Source organism: Carcharhinus amblyrhynchos, chromosome 14 (genome assembly GCF_965287045.1).
Source record: "Carcharhinus amblyrhynchos chromosome 14, sCarAmb.v2.hapA, whole genome shotgun sequence".
Classification (NCBI taxonomy): domain Eukaryota; kingdom Metazoa; phylum Chordata; class Chondrichthyes; order Carcharhiniformes; family Carcharhinidae; genus Carcharhinus; species Carcharhinus amblyrhynchos.
The window spans coordinates 69,066,489-69,083,364 of NC_137337.1; the positions used below are offsets into that span (position 1 = coordinate 69,066,489).

The 16,876-nt window shown below is 43.7% G+C and overlaps 1 protein-coding gene across 14 annotated transcripts in view; it reads right to left on the minus strand.

Moving 5' to 3' along the window:
* The window catches only part of sipa1l1 (signal-induced proliferation-associated 1 like 1), a 349,286-nt gene that overhangs the window by 184,426 nt on the left and 147,984 nt on the right, over positions 1-16,876 (minus strand). The window contains exon 4 of one of the 14 annotated variants that reach the window (XM_080203042.1): positions 9,194-9,298. The exons of 12 other annotated variants lie outside the window; for them this stretch is intronic. The gene's annotated coding sequence lies outside the window, so the exon portion shown is untranslated. Of the gene's footprint in view, positions 1-9,193; positions 9,302-16,876 lie in introns of all 14 variants that reach the window. One more of the 14 variants, XM_080203041.1, reaches the window with a different exon arrangement.

Sequence of the window (16,876 nt, forward strand, 5' to 3'; positions counted from 1 at the left end):
ATTCACAAACAACAACACATCAGTACTCTAGGTTTTATTATCTGCCCCTGGACTGGGTTAAGATTAGTTTGAGCAGACATGTCTAATCTCCACTTGTTTACTTATATAAAAATTTTTTTTGCACATCCTTATACAAGGCAGATTTTTAAAAGGACAGTTTTATGTGATGACCAAAATATTGTCCTCAGTTCAATTCTGCAAATGATAACTGATGGCAATGGACTTTAACACGAATCCACAAAGAGGGAGAGAATGAACTAGTGGGGAGGGCAGGTATAGGGAAGTCCACATGTTTGTTAATGGATGAGTTTGGTAGCACCAGTTCTATCCAGCTTTCTGCTGACACTGAAGTTAAATAGCCACTTTGTATAAAAGCAAAAGCAGTTCTAAAAGATTGACCTGAACTGTTAACCGTTTTTCTCTCTCTTCCACAAATGGTGCCAGACCTGCTGAGCATTCCCAGCGTTTTCTGTTTTGATTTCAGTCTTCTCAGACCATTGACTCATTATTGGAGAGAAATGTAGAATATTTACTGTTCACAAATATGTGGTTCCCCTGCTTTCCTCTCGCATAACTGCCCATTGACACAGAATTTCCTCACTCCTTTCCCGAAGCCGTGACTCAGGTGAAGGTACAGCTCCATAGGCAGTGCAAATACTCTCATTACTAATCCAAAAGGCCATTTTCACTGAGGTGAGAGCAGACAGAGGGGAATGGGTCACCCGATGAACCATGAAAAATACAAGCTGGTCTTTTAATCTTGACCTCAGCTTTGGAAAGACCATGTGAACATGCATTTAAAGAAATGAAATATTTTGTGGTCTACAGGCTGCCCGACAGCCCGTGGGCAGTGGAAGAGGGTATATGTAGAGACATTCTGGATATGTGTAGGAAGAACAGGGTTGTTGTAGTGGGAGATTTTAATCTCCCTGGTGTGGATTGGAAGGTGCCTAGAACTGGGGGTTCGGACGGGGAGGAATTTGTAAGATGCGTATTGGAAGGGTCCTTGCAGCAGTATGTAGATAGCCTGACTAGAGAGGGGACTATACTGGATTTAGTTCTGGGCAATGAGCTGGGTCAGGTGGTTGAGGTTGCAGTAGGTGAACATGTGGCTAATAGTGACCACAACTCTGTCTACTTTAGGATACAAATGGAAAAGGATGAGTGCTGTCCTAAGGGAAGGGTGCTAAATTGCGGGAGGGCAAGATACAGCCAGATTAGGCAGGAGCTTTGGGATACAGACTGGGATAGGCTGTTGGAGGGCAAGTCCACATTAGGCATGTGGAAGTCTTTCAAGGGAAAACAAATGGGTGCAGGAACGGCATGTGCCGGTTAGGAGGAAGGATGGGAAAGGTAAGATTAGAGAGCTGTGGATTAGTAGAGATATTGAGGACCTGGTCAGGAAGAAATGAGAGGCGTATGTCAGGTCTAAGCAACTGGGAACAGAGAGAGTGTTGGAGGAGTACAGAGAGAGTAGGAGGGATCTCAAAAGGGGAGTCAGGAAGGCAAAAAAGGGACATGAAATGGCTTTGGCAGGTAGGATTAAGGAAAATCCAAAGGCGTTTTACTCCTATGTTAGGAGCAAAAGGGTGGCTAGGGAAAAAAAAAATCGGTCCCCTCAGGGACAGACGAGGGGAATTGTGCTTAGAGTCTCAGGGAATGGGGGAGATCCTGAATGAATACTTTGCGTCGGTATTCACAAAGGAGAGGGGCTTGATGTCTGGTATGGTCATCGAGGGAGCTGTAGACCAATTGGAGGAACTATCAATTACGAGGGAAGAAGTGTTAGGGCTTTTAGGTAGCATTAAAACTGATAAATCTCCGGGCCTGATGGCATTTGTCCTAGGCTGCTTAGGGAGGCGAGAGATGAAATTGCTGGGCCTCTGACGCAAATCTTTGTCTCTTCTTTGGACACAGGTGAGGTCCCAGAGGACTGGAGGATAGCAAACGTGATACCGTTGTTTAAAAAGGGTAGGAGGGATAACCCGGGTAACTATAGGCCGGTGAGTCTGACGTCAGTGGTAGGCAAGTTGATGGAGAGAATTCTTAGGGATAGGATGTATGAGCACTTCGAACGTTGCGATCTGATTAAGGATACACAGCATGGCTTTATAAAGGGGAAGTCTTGCCTTATGAATCTGGTAGAATTTTTGAGGAGGTGATGCAACTGTATAGGGCATTGGTGAGGCCGCAGCTGGAGTACTGTGTGCAGTTTTGGGCGCCGCACCTGCGCAAGGATATTTTGGCCCTGGAGGGAGTGCAGAGGAGGTTTACTAGGCTGATACCGGAGTTGAGGGGATTGAGCTATGAGGAGAGGCTGAATAAACTAGGCTTGTACTCGTTAGAGTTTAGAAGAATGAGGGGAGATCTCATTGAGACGTATAAGATGATGAATGGGATGGATAGGATAGAGGTGGAGAGACTCTTCCCGCTCAAAAAAGACAGTAGGACTAGGGGGCACAGCCTCAAGATAAAGGGGAGGCGGTTTAGAACAGAGTTGAGGAGGAACTTCTTCACTCAAAGGGTGGTGAATCTCTGGAATTCTCTGCCCGTTGAAGTGGTGGAGGCTGCCTCGCTAATTATTTTTAAGAAGCGGGTTGATGGGTTCTTGATAAGAGAGGGGATTAAGGGTTATGGGGAGAGGGCGGGAAAGTGGAACTGAGCCACAACAGATCAGCCATGATCTTATTGAATGGCGGGGCAGGCTCGAAGGGCTAGATGGCCTACTCCTGCTCCTATTTCTTATGTTCTTATGTGATAAAAACGGTCGACGAAGGATGAGCCGTTGATATCATCTATACGGATTTCAGTAAGGCGTTTGACAAAGTCCCTCATGGTAGGTTGGTAGAAAAGATTAAGGCTCATGGGATACGAGGCCAGGTATCTAGATGGGTGTAGAACTGGCTTGCTAAGAGGAGACAGAGCGTAGTAGTGGAGGGGTCCTTTTCTCGCTGGAGGTCTGTCACTAGTGGTGTGCCGCAGGGCTCAACACTGGGACCTCTTCTCCTTGTAGTGTATATAAATGACTTGGAAGAGGGAGTAAGTGGTGTGATCAGCAAATTTGCTGATGACACCAAGATGGCTGGATTGGCGGGCAGTGAGGAGCAGTGTCTGGCAATACAACAGGATATTGATAGGCTGGTATATTGGGCAGAAATATGGCAAATGGAGTTTAATCCAGATAAATGTGAGGTGATGCATTTTGGCCGAAATAATGTGGGGGGAGTTATATGATAAAGGGTAAGCCCGTAAGGAGTATAGAAATGCAGCGAGACCTGGGGGTGTAAGTGCACAAGTCTTTGAAGGTGGCAGTACAAGTGGAGAAGGTTGTGAAGAAAGCCTATGGTATGTTAGCCTTTATAGGATGGGGTATGGAATATAAGAGCAAGAGTCTAATGTTGCACTTTGAAGTAATAAGCCGTGGATAACGAAGGAGATGAAGGAAAGTGTTAAATTAAAAGCGGAGGAGTTTAGAGTAGCTAAGAGTAGTGGGCGAGAAGAGGATTGGGAGAGGTTTAAACGTCAAGATTGACAAAGAAGTTGATAAAGAAGGGTAGGAGAAACTATGAAGCTGGGCTAGCGCTTAAAATGAAAAAGGATAGCAAGAGTTTTTATAAATATATAAAAAGGAAGAGGCTGGCTAGGGTGAACGTTGGTCCTTTAGAGGATGAGAAAGGGGACCTAGTGGTAGGGGATGGGGATATGGCTAAGGTCTTGAATAACTTTTTTGTTTCTGTCTTCACGGAGGAGGACGTGAATAATTTGCCGGGTGTTAGCGATGGAAAGGTGGTAGGACTGGAGGGTCTTAATGACATTACTGTTACTAGAGAGGCGGTGCTCAACAGACTGGAGGGGCTGATTGTGGACAAGTCCCCAGGACCGGATGGAATGCATCCGAGGGTTCTGAAAGAAATGGCGGAGGTGATAGTGGATGCCTTGGTGGTTATTTTCCAGACGTCGCTGGATTCTGGGGAAGTGCCGGAGGATTGGAAAACGGCTAATGTTACACCGTTGTTTAAGGAGGGTGCCAGGCAAAAGGCGGGGAATTATAGGCCGGTTAGTTTAACGTCTGTGGTAGGTAAAATGTTAGAATCCGTCATTAAGGAGGAAATTGCGAGGCATCTTGAAGGGAATTGCTTGATAGAGCAGACGCAGCATGGTTTCATTAAAGGGAAGTCGTGTCTGACAAATTTACTGGAGTTCTATGAGGATGTGTCTAGGGCGGTGGATAGAGGAGAGCCGGTGGATGTGGTCTTTCTGGATTTTCAGAAGGCGTTTGACAAGGTACCTCACAAGAGGTTATTGCAGAAGGTAAGGGGGCATGGAGTTGGGGATAGGGTGTTAGCGTGGATAGAGGATTGGTTGTCAAATAGGAGGCAGAGAGTGGGGGGTCAACGGGTGCTATTCGGATTGGCGGATGGTGACTAGTGGAGTGCCCCAGGGGTCGGTGCTGGGGCCTCAGCTTTTTACCATTTATATAGATGATCTGGAGGAGGGAACCGAGTGTAGGGTGTCGAAATTTGCTGATGACACCAAGATTGGGGGAACGGCAAATTGTGCGGAGGGTGTGGAGAGTCTGCAGAAGGATCTAGATAGGCTGGGCGAATGGGCCAGGAAATGGCAAATGGAATTTAATGTTGGCAAGTGTGAGGTGGTCCACTTTGGTAGGAAGAATGGTAGGAAGGACTATTACTTACGGGGCGAAAAACTGCAGCAGGCGACGGTGCAGAGGGACCTCGGGGTCCTTGTGCATGAGTCGCAAAAACCCAGCTTGCAGGTGCAGCAGGTGGTCAGGAAGGCGAATGGGATGCTGGCCTTCATAGCGAGGGGGATTGCATATAAAAGTAGGGAGGTCTTGCTGCAGCTGTATAGGGCATTGGTGAGGCCGCAGCTAGAGTACTGTGTGCAGTTTTGGGCGCCGCACCTGCGCAAAGATATTTTGGCCTTGGAGGGAGTGCAGAGGAGGTTTACTAGGCTGATACCGGAGTTGAGGGGGTTGAGCTATGAGGAGAGGCTGAATAAACTAGGCTTGTACTCGTTAGAGTTTAGAAGAATGAGGGGAGATCTCATTGAGACGTATAAGATGATGAATGGGATGGATAGGATAGAGGTGGAGAGACTCTTCCCGCTCAAAAAAGACAGTAGGACTAGGGGGCACAGCCTCAAGATAAAGGGGGGGCGGTTTAGAACAGAGTTGAGGAGGAACTTCTTCACTCAAAGGGGGTGAACCTCTGGAATTCTCTGCCCGTTGAAGTGGTGGAGGCTGCCTCGCTAAATATTTTTAAGACGCGGGTTGATGGGTTTTTGATAAGAGAGGGGATTAAGGGTTATGGGGAGAGGGCGGGAAAGTGGAACTGAGCCACGACAGATCAGCCATGATCTTATTGAATGGTGGGGCAGGCTCGAAGGGCTAGATGGCCTACTCCTGCTCCTATTTCTTATGTTATGTTCTTACTTGTATAGAATGTTGGTTAGGCTACATTTAGAGTACTGCATCCAGTTCTGGTCGCCTTACTACCGGAAGGACGTGGAGACTCTGGAGAGTGCAGGGGAGGTTTACCAGGATGTTGCTTGGTATGGAAGGACTGGGGTATGAGGAAAGATTGAGCAAATTGGGGCTGTTTTCCCTTGAAAGACGGCGACTGAGGGGGGATCTAATAGAGGTATATAAGATTATGAAGGGAATAGATAGAGTAAACAGAGGTAAGCTATTTCTTATGTTAGAGACACATAGTATGAGGGGCCACGGGCTTAAGGTGAGGGGGGAGAGGTATAACACAGATATTACAGGGAGGTTTTTCACACAGAGGGTAGTGGGGGTATGGAATGGTCTGCCAAGTAAGGTGGTGGAGGCAGGCACGCTGGAGTTGTTTAAGAGTAACTTAGACAGGCATGAGTGGGTTGGAGATGGGAGGATATAGGAGATTGTTTTAAATAAAGTTCATTAGCAGTGGGATGTCCCTGGTAATGTAAAAGGATATGGTATGATAATAATGTTTTTGCTCTTTTAATTCACTGGTTTTACGTCGGTCCGCCTTGTTCTCCAACGAGGGGCATACACGCGATGGGTCGTACTTGGGCTGCTCGTGAATGTTCGAGATTGGCTTAGTGCTTCATGTCGCTAGTGTGTGCTTAAACTGGGACCAGATGCTGGGCAACACGACAGCTCAGTGACTATCACTGTTTGCTGTGCAGACACATGGACTTGGGCCAGTGTCTGTGGGAGTTTGCACATTCTCCAGGTGCTCCGGTTTCCTCCCACACCCCAAAAGATGTGCTATTAGGCTGATTGGAAGTAATAAATTGTCCCTAAATTAGTTTCCCTCAATGTGGATTGTCATAAAAACAATAGATAAGGGTCATGGGTGGAGGGGGGGGGACTGGTAATATTAAAATGGCGGCGCGGGCTCGTTGGGCCGAAGGGACTGTTTCCCGGGCTGTTTTTGTTCCTTGTCCTTTGTCAAGATTACTTTTTACATTTTGTCTCGTCAGTACATGCACAGCAAGTGTTATAATTTTTTAAAAGCCTAATTTTAAAGGCCATAGTTTTAAACATGACAGGAACTCAAGGTAGCCCTGAGAACAACCAGATGGTTTTGTGGATCAAGTTGGCTTTTCTCTTGAGAGGACTTGTGATTTGATTATGACTCAGTGTTTTTGGGCAAAGTTCCTCAATGCCTTCATTGTAAAAACTGCAGATGTGCCTTGTCAAGAACAAAAACATTTCGACCACTAAAACCACAGGTGGTGGGAGAAAGATAACAGACTGCTGTTTGGATTACCACCATACCTTATTTGGACCACGATTCGGCACTTGCCACAAGTAAAGATGGGTCAGGTGGCCATCTTTGAACTCTGCCAAAAGATACAGCAGAAAATTCAAATTGTTTGCAGACAGAATTCAAGTCAGAGAGAGCTGACTACCGCAGTTGACTAAGCAGCCGAAGTACCCAACTGCAGTATCTTGAGAAAGAGATGAGGAACTATTTCTCCTCTCATTTGTTCCATCTCAGAGCTCACCTCAAGTAATTAACCTCCAGACAGATCAATAATAGGCACTATTGCAACTATTGAGAAATCGCTGCACTTTTTAGCACTTTCACTTCAGCCAAAACAATAATTCGCCTGAGAAACATCAGGCCTGCATTGAAATAGCGACATGGAGTTAAATCTTATTTTGATAATTGCTATTTTATCTTTATGTGTGTGTGTGAATGGTGGTGTGGGTGAGTCAAATGAGTGAGACATTATGTTTGTTTTGTGTGGGAAATAAAGTAGCCTTCTTTATTTATAATACACAAAGGTTTGCTGCTGGGTGAGTAAAATTGGTCCAATTGCATGCGGGTGAGAAAATACACATCCACATGATCACAGGTAAATAAATGGAAATACTAAAAAAATTGTCCATGAAAATTACTAGTGAAGGTAAACAAAAGGTTACAGTCATCCATTGACAGCAATATAAACTGAAACTAATGTACATCACTGTCTGGCTAATCTTCTCACTTCAGGGCTGGGCAGAAATGTGTCTTATTTCAGAAGACCTTGGTATAAATGCTGCCATTGTGCATGAACAACAACCCAAACAGCACTGCCTGATTAAGTATCAATAAAGGAATGTTTGTGTTGAGAAGTCTGAATTCTGGTTTCGGTTAAGGAATCAATTCACCTGTTAAATGGAGTGTGATACAGGGAAAGAGACGTTGGGTTAACTTGCTCTATTGATTTTGGTTGTCGACTGGATGGACAAAATCTCAATCATCAGACTTCAACATGGGGCAGGGAGGGGTGGAAGAACGAAACACCCTACTTCATTGACAAACTCTGGCAGCTGTAAATGAAAAAACATCTTATTTGTTAATGTATTTTGCTCTGATGTGATTTCACCGATTCTCAAACTTCGTGTCAGACAAGCTGGTGCAGAATCCGAGGGCAAGGATACGAGTTACTTCTGTGCATAGGGACAATCTCTACTATGCCAAATTATTTGCCCAATCTGAGTCTATATTTAATCACCTTTTCAATTCAAAATGAATTACAGGGAAAACCATGATGTTGTTGTAATAAAAACAAGAACTGTTGGAAAAACCCGGCAGGTCTGACAGTATCTGTGGAGAAAGAAACAGCCTGAAGTGTTATTTCTCTTCCCGCAGGTGCTGCCAGACCTGCTGAGTTTTTCCAGCATTCCTTGCTATTTCAGATTTCTAGCATCCGTGGTATTTCGCTTTTATATTGGGATACCATTGTTTTCTCATCTATTGCAAAAGTTCTCTGTTTAATCCCTGCTTCTTGCTTTCATTTCTCTGAATATTGGCCAGGTAAAAGATACATGTTGGATAATAGGAGATGGTGTAGTTACCGTAGTATAGAGCATAAAATCCTAAAATGCAACGTCAATTGTGCTCGACAAGAACAGTCTTCACAGTAGAATAAACCAGGAATACTCAAGATTGAGTGTTACACGTCAAGAATGGCTTCTTGTGAAAGAGAAAATTGGACAAAAGAAATGCATCTGATGAACCATTTCCTCTGCATTCACTTTACCACGGCTTCTGTATATATACACTTAGTCATTATTTGCCACCACTTGTCACTGTTGAAGTAACTACAGGTATCTGCACGTCAGGCTATTTGTTTTATTGTTGTCCTGCAATTTGTAAAGAGGTATGATTAAGCCACAATCTATTCTTTCAGAAGTAACATGCTTATTTGGCCAGAGCAAACAGATTAATTTACCAATAAAATCCTTCTCTGTGAAGCACAATATAATCAATAAACCCAAGGATCAAAGCTATAGTGTTTCATTTACAAAACCACCAAGCTCTGTCAACCTGACATACTGGGTGTGTCTTGTGCATTATTATTCTTCTCAACAACCAACGGTATCACACATGAAATTATAGAGGGGTGTTGCTAGGAACGTACATTGTGCATTTACAAGTACACATTATTCGAGGTTCACATAAACAAGCTTAAATTACCAATGGCTGCTCAATAGATTGGAACTATTGCAACCATTAACCTTTAGCAAGAGTCACTCCAAATGATTGGCTGGATTCCTGAACACGTGTAGAATATGCCCAAGTACAGATATTCAGCACAAATTTAACTAATAGAAAGGCATCACGGTTTTCAAATGTACACAGGATAGACTGCAAAACAGTTGTATAAATCTATTAAAACTGGCCTTTACCAAGACGAATACAATTCTTCAGGATCACTTTCAAGAGATTGTGCACTCTTTGTTTCCAAAATGTGCTGAAGTTAGGGATATGTCCTCCCACACACACTGCAAGATCTGCTGGGAACATGTCAGAATAATTCAAATCAACAATCACAATACTTCTTTTTCTAAATCTGACTTTCAGTGCAACCTCCTGTTGAGCAGTTTTTCAATAAGTTGATCAATTCATGGGTTCAACTGCTTCAAAATAAAAAAAGTTACCTTGTGACTCACTTTTATCCTCTTGAGCAAATTCCATCAACATTGGACAACAGTAACATTGCTTTCGCAACAATACATCCCATAAAACCAGGATAACAATTTCAGCAGGATGGGATTAAAAGCTTTTCCTTTACAGCTGCCACCTCTGCAGAAACGTACTGGAGCAAATGCTGCAATATGCAACGGGACACAATCAAATTGATGGAGATTTTGTGAACCAGTGAAACTTGTACTTTAATTATGAGCTAATAAAAGGGATACATGCAGAAAAACCTGAGCTTTGTGTGACATAATTAAACCAGTATCTTCAATTCTACCCCAAACAAGTTTGGGAAGACAACATCTATAGTTGTGCTACATGGTAAGCCCAATATGAAAAGGTCACATTATCATTATGCTTTATTGTTATTCAGGCTTTAGAGTGGAAAAACACATGCACACAAATACTGGAAATGCGTCATGGAATTCACTAGATGGGCATGAATATTCGAAATATACAAGTGTGCTTGTGAATGAACACCATGCAGGGTGACATAAGGTTTTACTTCACAGCATGCCACAGGCAACGTTAGACTCTTGTGCGTACGTACACACATTATACAGGGTGAATGGTCTTACAAGACACCAACATTGTTTGAGATATTCTCATCAACATCATCTGCATTTGATTAAAATGCCCTGCATTTGGCCCTAGTGTACGTGATCTGGAAAACAATGGACACATGAGGGATGATTGCAAAGCTATACTATTCAAAACTGTACTATAATCAAGGGTGATGTCACTCTTTACAATGAAGATTGCACATATACAATAATCACTGCAAGCTTCTGGATGCCACACTACCTTTGATTTGCAGAAGGAAATGTAGAGACAGAATATGTATGAGTGTATGAATACACATAAATAAAATGGCCAAATAGTAAATTGATTTATGATAGCATAAGACACTTGCTCAATCTGTCCTCTATTCTGGTATGATCAAATCTTCTGTATTCAGGGGCCGTTTTGGAAATGAGGAATTTTAAGCTCATCATATGCATGTCTTACCTGAAAAAGGATAACGTATTCTTGGAAACTTTATGATAGAATGTCTACTTTCAATTCTTTCCTTCAAAGTTACAGTTAAGGAAAGATTGAGCTTTCCATGGGCAGAATTTTAAGGATCAGAAGGGTCATGTAGACTTGAAACATTGGCTCTATTCTGTCTCCACAACTGTTGTCGAACCTGCTGAGATTTTCCACCATTTTCTGTTTTTGTTTCATATTCCAGCATCCGCAGTATTTTGCTTTTATATTGGAATTTTAAGGTTGGCGCTGATCATGCCAAGCGTTGGCACCTAACACGCAGCCACCAATTCTCGAACTCCCACTGCCATTTAATGTTTACCTGAGTGTTGACAGGCAGGGACCTATGTCCACCTTTGGAAGGACCTTTCAGGCCAACTTGAAATTCCTGGTCCCCACCCATTTCCAGCCTGACATGGGGAAAGTTCAAGTGTCATTTTCCCAGCCTACCCACACCTGCCTACTTATTGGCTTTAATAGACGAAAGGGTGGGTTTCCAACCCAAGGCCCTGCCACACATGGATGGAATTGGACCTGGGTTTGGCCAGTGCGGTCCTGGAGAGAATCCTATCCATTCAATTTTATGTTGTCTGAAATCACTATGCTAGGGGCGATCTTCACATTGCCAAGTCTAGAAGGGGCAGTCCAGCCACAGCACCCTCATCCTGGGACAGGGTGGCAAGGTCAGTCCCTTGCCCCCAGCCCAAGCCCACCCAACCCCCAGGATCCTGAAGGAAGTCCTTTGCAGTCTGGCAACAGCAGAAGGGCAAATGACCACTGGACCTACTTCCTTGAGCCCATTTGGGTCCCAAAGATCCAGGTCATTGCATCAGTGCCCGGGTGCTATGTTTATTTTTGCTTCCATTCATGGTTGACTGCACCTCAAGTACCTCATTGATCATGGCCACATTTGCTTCTGACAGGGAGAAAGGAAAATCTGTGCTGCAGAATGGAGTGCAGCAAATATTTAAGGATGCCTCTCATTGCTGAGGGGTTGGTGGCATTTCCTCAGTCCTCAGGGTCAAACATGCCAGGTCCTTGCTTGAGGACCTGTACGAAAGTCCTCCCGCTGCAGATCCAGTTGGGAAGGCGCATGAATAGCAAGGGCTATTCGATTCGGGTTGCAAGCCCACTGGCTGTAAAGTTGTTCATTGAAATATGCATCAGGTCCCCATCCATCAGGCCAGAGGCATAGCCTAGGAGGGTTGTAGCAGGATCAACGCCCAGTACAAAATCAATTTTTGTGCCATACCCCAAAATATAACTCTCAGTAGTCTAGATTTGATTTTAATAGCCAAAGGCAGTAATGAACCTCTACAAAATCTGAGTAGATTTTAGAGATAGAGTTAACAGTTAGAGTACCATTCAGCTCCACTCTACAGGAAGGACTTAGGGAATACTGAAAACAATTCTTAGCACGTAGCTGTGGAATTCAAACAGTACTGAACGAGGCAGAAGCTATGTTAACATTTGAATGGGGAGATCATTGAAGTAAGAGGAAATGGATTGGGAAACACGATAAATACTCGCGTGGAGGCTAAACATCAACACAGACTGGTTGAACTGAGTAGTTCGCAATGGTACAGTGGCTCCACCTCCTGAGTCTGGGGCTACCTAAACTTCCACTTCACCACCTCCCCCTCCCCCCATCAAAGTTCCAATACCCTGCCCTCATCACCAAATTCTCAGCCTCCTCTCTTCCCCCTCCCCCCAATTCCAAATCCCCAGCTTTCCCCTTTTCCTACCCCTCCTCCTGACACCAAATCCCCAGCCTCCCCTTCCCCCTCCCACACCAAGCCCCCAGCCTCCCCTCCCACAACAAACCCCTAGCCACCCCTCCCCCAACTAAATCCCCAGCCCCCTTCCCCCACCGCCAAAACGCTAACCTCCTCCCCCATCCCCCACACCCCCAGCCTCCCCCCTCTGCTAAGTCCCCAGCCTCCCCCCTCGCCCCACACCCCCAGTCTCCCCCTCCCCATCCCCCACATTCCCAGCCTCCGCCTCCTCCCCCACCCCATTGCCAAATCCCCAGCCTGCCCCTCCCCCAACACCAAATCCTCAGCCTCCACTCCCCCTTCAAAACCAGCTCTGACATACATATGAAAATCTGATTAAATTTCAGGGCAGCTTGGTGCATGTCTTGGTGAGTGGGTAATAAATACCATCACTGTTGCTATATCCCAAGAGCAAACACACAAGGATCACCAAAAAAAAATTCAAGCTTTTTCCAATCAGTAACATGATGCTGGTAGCATAACATGAGAGTTTATCATGATATAACTAAAACTTCTATGCTGACAATGATTTACACTTGTTGATTGTATACCTAAAGTATTCATTTAGGTAGACATGCACCATTTTTAACTGTGTTTCCTTAAAGGCAGCGTGTTGTGGTTCAGGTCAGAAACTGCACAATGTTTTACAAAGCCTATCTGGATTATAAGTTTGCTCTTTGAATTCAGCTAGGATAGGCACAGTAAGTCGTCTCACAACACCAGGTTGAAGTCCAACAGGTTTATTTGGAATCATGAGCTTTCAGAGCGCTGTTCCTTCATCAGATGAGTGATCCTGATGAAGGAGCAGCACTCCAAAAGCTTGTGATTCCAAATTAACCTGGTGTTGTGAGACTTCTTGCTATGCCTATCCTAGCCCAACACCGTCATCTCCACATCTAGGATCAGAAATGATATGGTTCGCCTCACTAACCCACTGGGGAGCTTTTATCAAACTGTTTATCTAAGAATATAGTAAACATGTATGGGAAGATTGGCAATAACTTTTATCAATTACAAACAGAAACAAAACGACAATAATGTATAACCCTTAACAAATATATCTAAGATGTTCCAATTAAAACCAAGCTTCCTTTAAATAAAACCCCTTTTCACAGGTTTAACACAGCAAAGACTAATGTGTATGCAATACTGGAACTGAGTCCTTTGGATGAATAGTGCAGTCCTCTTGAAACACTCATAGTTTGATGTCAGGACAGCTTCCCAGACCAGGGAGTCACTCTGGTCAAGCCACCAACAGTAGATTTTCTACTCCAAAAAGGCTTTCACTTAAACAGCAGAATTTCCCAAAACTAGGGAAAGTGAACGAGAGAGAGGGAGACACTTCTTTCCAGCTTGATGCCCCTTCTTAAAAAAAACCTGCAGCTCAGAACTGAAAGTAAAAGAGCTCTTGTCATCTGACCTGCCAACTAGTTTTCTTCCTGACAATGCAGGGTCATAAAACTAATTCCCAAAGTAAAAATAAACAACCCCCATTTAAGAAGCAATAAAAGGATTCATCGTAGACAACCCAGTGCCACAATAAGAGCTACAGAGAACATGATTTTTTAAAAAACTCTTAAGGTACACTAACATCACAATTGAAAGAACAAAGACAAGCATGTTGTCACAACATTCAGTTCAGTCAGCTTGGCGGAGTTTATGGGGGCAAGGAGGGAAAGAAGAGAACAGGACAGTGAAAAAATGGAGTTTCAAAACAATCTGGTCATAAATAGAGTGCTGTCATAATTGTCTCCACATCACTGACAAAGACACAAGCTGTAAGGAGATTATCAGAAAAACAATGTATTTTTGTGTCCTTTCGTTTCTGCAGGATATTACAGATGTTTCATGTACTAGTATTTACTAAGAGGCAGTTTGACAGTCACTCAAGCTTGCACTTTTCCTCAAGCTGAAACATACATCACATTATTTTCCTAGACTTTTTTTACATTGTCTTCTAACACAGCATAGCAGCAGCTGTCACACAGACGAGTAACATTAAAGTTAAGGCGGGGGCTGAAAAAGGAAGCGAGAGGGAATGAAGTATCTGCAACAGATGAAAACATCTGGGTGGAAACGCAAAAAAAAACATTGTGATCTCGTACCCATTGCATGTGTGGGTGTTTGGATATTTGGAATGGTACCCGTTTTAAAGCGCTTAATCAGAGCGGCATTTGTGCAGGAGTGGGGGATTGTTGAGGTCTTGGAAAGGAATGAAGGGTTTGCACTGGGTGGGAGAGGGGGATCTTGTCTGGAGATAAATTCAGCCCCAATTAGTAACAGCTGTGTGTCTAGTTTCACAATACTTTGTAGTAGTAATCAGGAACACTAGGCTAACGGAATTTATAGTTTAGTTCTCAGCTTCTACCACCACCACCCCCCGCCCCAACAAGTTTGTGTTTAGTTTTGCTCAAATGTAGGCCTTTGTGTTTTTAAATCAATTGCCTTTTATAAACGGAGCCAAAAATTGTTGCCAACATTAACACTCAAAATTATACTGGCCTTTGAAGCTTCTTTCGTCCAAGATGGAACAAAATGACAAGATAAGTTTGTACTTTGAACAAAAGACTATTGGAAATAGACCTTGTGTAGGCTAGTGTTACCAGCTGTGGTTAAAAGCATTCACGTGACTTGCCTCCTCACTCTTGCCTTTAGTCAGCAAATACATCCATCCTTGTGATGCACTGCCTTCCTACACCAATTGGAAAGCAAGAAGACTCCTTGTCCTATTGCATGATGCCTGCAACAGCCTTTATTCCTCCTGTTTTAACGTTTGAGTGGAGAGAACTGTTCAAAAGAAAAAAAACAATAATTTAGTGTCCCTATGATTTTTCTCCAGGGCCTGGAGATTGATTTTCAAGTTCTAGAGACTCCAAAAAAGTCCTGGAGAGTTGTCAACACTGGTGTAGGCTTTGAGAAGGCTACCCAAGGAGAAATCTCTCACAGGAAGTTAAAGTTTGCTGAAAAAATGTGGAATGTTGATGGCAAAGGGCTTTTTATTAACGCAGCACTTTACAATTTTCCAATGTTTGTTTTAGGGAACTAGATTTGAGAAATTTTCTCGCTTTTATATAATGGATTGCAATAAATAACAATCACATTAGAACCTACCCATTGTAGTCTTGTCGCTGAGATAGTATCCATAGCTTTCTTGCCCAGAGATTTTTTTTTTACACAATACATACTGTTTTAGATGATAAGATGCTTTGTACAACGAAAACTAGGATTTTTGAAAACCATCAATACTATCAAAGCAATACAACTGATACAACTACTTGCTTACAGTCTGTTACAATTCTACAGAAAATGTCTATACACATAGGTTTTCCAGCAATGTTGCCTAGTCGCAGTGATAATGCTGTCTCCTCTGAGCCAGATGGTGTTGGGTTCAACTCCCACTGCACCCAAAAATCTCATCTGACATTCCAGCGCACTGAGAGAATACTGCACGAGTGAATGAGATCATAGAAATCGTAGAAACCCTATAGCACAGAAAGAAGCCATTTGGCCCATCAAGTCTGCTCTGACCACAATCCCACCCAGGCCCTGCCCCCATATCCACCCACCGATCCTTCTAACTTACGCATCTCAGGATACTAAGGGCAATTTTAGCATGGCCAATCAACCAAATCCAAACATTTTTGGACTGTGGGAGGAAACTGGAGCACCTGGAGTAAAACCCACGCAGACACAAGGAGAATGTGCAAATTCCAGAGACAGTGACCTAAGCCGGGAATTGAACCTAGGTCCCTGGAGCTGTGAAGGAGTAATGCTAACCACCGTGCTACCGTGCCACCCGGATGTTATAGGGAGACTGTGCCTGCTCTCTCACGTAGAAGAAAGAGATTCCATGGCTCTGATTTAAGAAAAGCAAGGATGCCAGTGTCCTGTCCAGGACACATCCCTCAGCCAGATTATCTAGTGATCATTACATTGCTGTTTGGTGAGATGTTGCTGAGCTCAAACTGGCTACTATGTTTCAACAGGTGATTACACTTCAAAGAGTGCTCTGAAGAAGCTCTGACAAAGGGTTATCCAGACTCCATAGAAGGCTCTATTCTCTCTCCACAGATGCTGTCAGGCCTGCTGAGGTTTTCCAGCATTTTCTGTTTCAGATTCCAGTATCCACAATACTTTGCTTTCATCAAAAAGGTGCTTTGTTGTTTACACAGCACTTTGGGGCATTTGAGGACGTGGAAGGTGCTCTATAAAATGCAAGTTCTTTGTTTAAGACCACTTCATTAGTCAAAGGTCAGAGTATGACTGGCCCAAGTCTGAAAAGAGTTTTCAATCTTGTAGCTCAAGTAGCAGGGAGAAGTAGAAAACCGGGGAAGGAGGACGGATTCAAATTTCATTGCACTAATTATCCCCAGTTTCAGTAATATTGAAGTGGAATTCCAAGTTTTGTTCTGCTTCAGTTTTTAGCTGTTTAATCAGTTCATTGCAACGTATGGAACACATTGATGTATCTAACCACAATAATCCTGCACATTAAAAACTTACTTCTGCTCACTTCCTGCCAAGGCCACTCTGCATCCTGTTGTTGGCAGTGTCAACCTTCTCCATTATAATTTCCTGGGTCTACAATTA